The sequence below is a fragment of the Heterocephalus glaber genome, unplaced genomic scaffold (assembly GCF_053883595.1).
Source record: "Heterocephalus glaber isolate CG9 unplaced genomic scaffold, H.glaber_assembly_v1.0 deba00001472, whole genome shotgun sequence".
NCBI lineage: Eukaryota > Metazoa > Chordata > Mammalia > Rodentia > Bathyergidae > Heterocephalus > Heterocephalus glaber.
The window spans coordinates 44,166,985-44,173,505 of record NW_028258315.1 but is presented as its reverse complement, the minus strand read 5'-3'; positions in this window follow the sequence as shown (position 1 = coordinate 44,173,505).

Sequence of the window (6,521 nt, the reverse complement as noted above, 5' to 3'; positions counted from 1 at the left end):
CAATGCCAATACAACATACCAGAATTTATGGGACACAGTGAAAGCAGTCCTATGAGGGAAATTCATAGCAGTGAATAGCCGTATTAGGAAAATAGAAAGAGAGCTCAAATAAACAACCTAATGCTGAACCGCAGGCTTCTAGAAAAAGAGAGCAAAACAAACCCAAACCTCGTACAAGGGAGGAAATTGTAAAGATCAGAGCATAAATCAATGCAATGGAAACTAAGAATGATACAAAAAAAAATCATCAAATTGAAGAGTTAGTTTTTTGAAAGAAAAATAAAATTGACAAACCTTTAGCCAGGCTTATCAAAAAAAGGAAAGAAAAGGCTCAAATCCATCCAATTAGGAATGAAAAGGGTGAAAGTACAATAGATCCAGCCCAAATCCAGAGGATCATCAATACCTACTTTGAGAACCTGTATTCCAATAAGATGGAAAACACACAAAAATGGAAAGATTCCTAGATAATATGAATTGCCAAAGTTGAACCAAGAAGATATAAAAATTTTAAACCTAATTAAGCCAAGTTGTTTTTATGTCAGGCCAGTCATAAATTGAAGGTTCACTGTACATTGTTGCCTCAAGCCACAGATTTTTTTTAAAGCTACTAAATTTGGGGGTGGTTTATTATACAGCAGAGATATGAAAATGAGAAAGAAGGCAGAATTCAGATAATATCTAGAATTCTGGTTTGCATACAGAATGAACCCAATTATTGCTGAAATGAAGACTGGGAGCAGATGAAGTTTGTATGTTTTGGGGGTGGTCATGGCAGTGATGGGTAAATGATGCATATACTTGCGGAACTTCAATTAAAAATTTTTAAAATTAATTTTATTGGTACAGTTTAGATATACAATACAATGACATTCATCATTTAGAATTTGTAACTTTACATAATATATCCTGGTTCCTAAACTTTTAAGGTAGCCTATTATTAGTTTTCTCTAAAGCATTAGCTATCTAGCTTTTAAATAGCCTGATTTCCTCCTTTTTCTTTCCTTCTTTCCTTCTTTCTTTCTTGGTTTTTTTGAGACAAGGCTTCACTCTGTAGTTCAGGCTGGCCTTGAACTTGCAGCCATTCTCCTGCCTTAGCCTCCTGAGTGCTAGGATTACCAATGTGAGGCTCCAAGCCCAGCTAAATAGATTTCTATTTTATAAATCCCTAAGATCTTTTAAAAGTTGTATTTCTTAAAACTATCAGGAGCAGTGCTGGGGATTTAGCTCAATGGCAGTGCACCTGCCTTGCAAGCACAAAGTCCTGAGCTCGATCCCCAGTACCAAAAAAAAAAAATCCAAAAAACAAATAAAAGTATCAGGAGAAACTGGTACTGATATCATGATATTTAATCTTATTAACCTAGGGGTCTGCTCCTATGTGTCCTATTAATACCCGTGGACAAGACAAATAATATTCTAACTGATGGACAAAGAACAAATGAAGAAAATAATTAGCAATTTGGTAAAGCAGTTAAGTAAGCAGGGTGCTAACACAAAATGGAGAGGAAGTGGAAAGAGCTAGCTGTGTGAAGAGTTGCAGGGGGGAAGTGAAGGTTGGTAGCTATGGGATCAAAAAGAGTACACAGGCCCTTGGGTGGTTAAAAGCTTGAGTAGATTCTAGGAACTGAAAAACCAGTATGCTTGAAGGTAAATTATCAAGAAGCAAAACAGTATAAAACAAAGTTGAAAAGATACACAGAGGCTAGATTAAACAATCCCTAGTAGGCCATGTGAAGGGATTTGCATTTTATTCTAAATGCAAAATATATGCAGAAGTATGGACAAGATCTGATTCACATTTCAAGAAGATAATGGATAGATAAGAAGAGAGGTAGGAAAAGCTGTTGGAAAACTTGCAATGGTCCAGCAGAAAGGAAGGTGACCTAGACTAGGTTTCCTTCTAATTTTCTTTTCTTAGATTCAATCTTTCCTTCCTTTTTTTTTTGAGACAGGGTGTTGCTTTGCAGTTCATCCTGTCCTTGAATTCACTGTATAGCCCAGGCTGGCCTCGAACTCATGGTGATTCTCTGGTCTCAGTCTTCTGAGTGCTGGGATTATAGGCTCGAGGCAAGATTCCCAGTTCAATCTTTTCCTTTGTAAAGTTCAGATGGAGGCTTAGAAGAAAAAGATGAGCATGTAATCATTCCCAGGCACCCAAATATAAGTAAGATTTTATATACTACTGCTTTGTGTAAAGATCTGAAATATTTTCAAAATTGATGTTTTTTATTCTTCTTACCAATTTACTTCTCCTAAACCAAAGGTTTCAGTCAAGTGGGAACTAAGTACATCTGACTTTAACAATCCAGTGAACCAATTACTGGCTTTGAAGCCACTTATCATAAACAATGTTTGTTGGCTACAAGTTCCTTAGCAACTGGAAGTTAGGGGTGAAGATTCCAAGACTAAGAACCGGTACAGGCTGGGTGTGGTGGTGCACATCTGTAATAGCACTTGAGAGGCTTAGGCAGGAGGATCGTCAAGAGTTTGAGGCTAGCCTGGGCTACACAGTGAGTTCATGACCAGCCTGAATTACATAATGAGACTAAACAAAAACCAAAACAAACCAAAAATAAAACCAGGTACAGAGTTTTGGATAAACTGTCTGTTCATTAGTCCAGATATTTTATTTTTTATTCCAGATTTATTTTGTTTTTTGCCTGTCTGCAAGGTCATAGGACCACAACACTAAACTTTGGCATAAGGAAGCTTTATTGCCTTAAAATTGGATCCCTTATCTTAATGCCTTTAAGTTTTTCAGTAATTCTATCTGAATATTGACAAAATATCCTTCAGTTTAAATACAGCATCATAATTCAGTTGATATGACTAAAATCTTCAATATTCAGAAGCTAATGGCAAAATGAGAAGGAAAGCTCTTGTTATTGCTAGTTTAAAGAAATGGGTATTTCTTGTTGGTTCAGAAATAGTTATCACAACTCCTGATTATTTGAATCTCCTGATTATTATTCAGTTACAACTGCTATTATATTCAGTAAACTTTGCACTTGATATTTGTCTTACAAAAATCCATTATATATACATATATAATATATATATCCATTATATATACATATATATAATATATATTTTAATATAAGGTCTTGCTATGTAGTGCAAGCTGGCCTCAAACTTGTGGTGATTCTCCTGCCTCAGCCTCCCCAGTGCTGGGATTACAAGTGTGCACCATGAGCAGCTTAGATAACTTTTTTTTACAAAGTTAGGCAACTCATGTTTTTATTATTCCTACCATAATGAGATTAATATACATGGTCAGCTCTATACAGACATTTAAAACTTCTGGGAGACCATAATACAATGCCCAAAAACTGAAATGCACTTTATTATTTATTTATTTATTTATTTATTTATTGGTACCAGGGATCAAATTCAGGACCTTGCACTTGCCAGGCAGGTGCAGCGCCACTGAGCTACATCCCGACCCCTGAAATGCACTTTAAAAGGAGTGTCTATGAATCAAATCATAAGTAAACAGCAATTCAATGGTATCTAAGTCCTGTTGGCTATAATTTTTGGAGTATGATGGAAATTGAAGACCATATAGTCTGCTGCAAAGCAGCCTAAAGAGATTTAATATTGTGGTTAGGGGCTGGGGATTTAGCTCAGTGGTTCCACCACCTGCCTCGCAAGCACAAGGTCCCAAGTTGGATTCCCGGTACCAAAAAAAAAAGATTGTAGTTAGTCTGGTGACAGTCGTAGTCAACTGAAGACCTACTAAAAGAAATGTAAAGATTAAGAAACCTTTGAACAACCAAGTTTAACATTAGTCAGGATGCCTGGAAACTAGCTGGTAGCCATTCCTGAAAAAGATGTTACCTTCCTGAGTCATTTCCTTAACGTCTTTGGTGGCCATGTCTAGAAAAATGACAGTATCAGCGACTTTTTACTTAAGCTCTCATTAGTGTTAAACCAGGAAAAGTGAAGCCTTCAATTTTGTTAGTGACATGCACAGATCCCTAACTTGAACAAAGAGCTGCGTGACTCACCATTGTTTTTGCTATACATTAATATTTGCATCCATTTGTTGGAGGGTGACCTCTACCCATCTGAATCCTTAAGTTAGACTGGCTACAAAGTCCAAAATTAAGGCGTTCTCAACTCGTGATTCCCCACGAATCCCCGGAACCTCTCCTCAGTGGAAACCAATTTTTCCTCATATATTTCAAGATAAGTACCAATTTTAGTTACTCACCATGTTGACATCTGAATAAAAGTAGTGTTCTGGGAACTTCTAGAGAAAACTATTAGGTAAGAGGGAGCCAGATCAGATAGCACGATCCAAACTGACAAGACAGTATAGAATAAGTGAATTCTCCACAGATCCAGTATAGACCCTCTGGGCTGGAAAGGAGGGCCACTTGGTGGCATTTGAGCAAAGGTAGGTTCTATCTGGTTGTTCATAAATCTGCATAGCTCCTAAACAAAGTAAACTGGGAAATTTCCCCCCCAGGTTGACTACTGCATGTTGCAAGGACACATAGCCATATCTATTGAAAAGGGACCCTACTGGTTTTAATCCAGTGATATTATATAAGTAATCATTCATACCAAGTTTCCAGGTCTCAAACATCCAATTCCTAGACACAAAATATACCTTGTGCAGCCACCATCTAGGCAGATTTTCCAAAACCTAACAGCAATTAGGTTACTGATCAGAAAGGTGAGTACTATGTCTAGCAACCCATGGGAAGAAAAATGGTGGTATTTAAAATTTCAAGAATATCTTTCCACTTATTCTTTGCGGTTTCTGGATGTTTCTTGTTAGAAACATAGAGGTACTGGCATTAGTGGAATATTCTCTTGATTTTTGGAATTAGCTCACAGATCCAACAGTCACTGTGGTTTCCTGCTGGACCACAGGACTTTGCTAAAGCAATCCAAAGATTATTTTTCCATGGACTCCTCTGTGTGGAATTTTGCAGGGATATCCCATGAGATAATTTTCCAGTAGTTTCTTACTGGACATCAGCTTTCCTATCTGCGAAAGCGTCTATCCAACCAGAAAATATACAAACTATTACAAGCACACACTGGGACCTTATTAAGGGTGCCAACTGAATGAAGTCTGTCTGTGTATGTTGAAAGAGTCCATCAGATGGTGGAAAATGCACCACCAAAAGTTTGTATTCTTTTCAGGATTATGGGTTTGGCAAATCAAACTACAATTATAAATCATTTTAGCAATTTTGGAAGTTATTACATCATTATTTTTTGATCATTTGGACCCATGTTAATCACATTTGTGTGCGAACAACAGGAATGGCAAGCACAGGGACTTTTTTTTTTACTTAATAAATTTCATTTTATCCCATCCCCCCAAGCTCCTGCCCCTCCCTATGTACACAAGCTTTGTTTAGCACAGGGACTCTTAAAGTTGCTTCTGGTGTTCTCCCAGAAGCAGCAGAAGCATTATAGAATAGAGTATGCTTGTTCATCCAGTTGTTTGCAGCAGCAAGTCTGGAGCTTTTGAAGGGACAACTTTAGAACTGCAACACATTGGACTACTCTACTAAACACAGAATTTAAATTGTATCTGACATCTTAAGAAGCCTTCAAGAAGCAGAAACTTCACTGGCAACAGGACAATGTAAGACTGGACCATCCATGTACTGTTTGAGAAAAATGTTGGGAGTATGTTACATGTAGTTGTAGTTTTTTGGGAATAACTGGAGACCATCTGTATCTGCTTAATCAACTCCTTAAGTGACAGGCAGCTCATGTTGAATATTCCATATACAACTCATGATTTGTCTAACTCATGATTATTGAGCCAAGTGATAACAGGAAGGACCACATACCAATTAACAAAGTGACAAAGTCCTTAAAATCTAGTCTTCCAAATGATGTCATATATGGGTTAAAGCTTTTCCACATGTTTTGCATTGCTTCTTTTTCCAGATGAAACAACTGCAATCCCAAACATTATATCCAAACTTGTAAAATGACACAGATTTCTGCAGTTTCTTTTTTGGGGGGTGGTGGTAGTTTTTTGAAACCAGATCTTGTTATGTAGTTCAGGCTGGCCTCCAACTCCTGCCTCAGCCTCCTGAGTGCGATTATAGGTGTTTAGCATTATGCCTAGTGCTCCTCTGTTTTTTGAGGTGGAAGGTGACTACTACTTTCAGACATTTTGCAAGCATATCAGCTTTTGACTCCTGTAGCTGTCAAGATATCATCTAATCCACTGATTAAAAAACACTATTCCAGGAGTTACTTTACTGAGTGTCCCAGATTATACCAGGTCCGTTAAGCCCTTTAGTTTCCTTTTCTTTGGTATCTTGTACTGGACCAATTCCAGACTCCAGTCTCTGGTCCCAGTGGAAACTCCATGAAAGTAACTGGAAGATCAAAGTTGTAGGATTGATCTTCCTCCATTCTCTTAGGGTAGGGTTCATGGCTGCCTATTCTTCCTGACATTTTGGTGTTGCCAGAAATACTCTTTGGCGTACTTTGTGCCAAGAATGCTTCAGTGTTTCTAGATGAGTTCTGTAACCTGA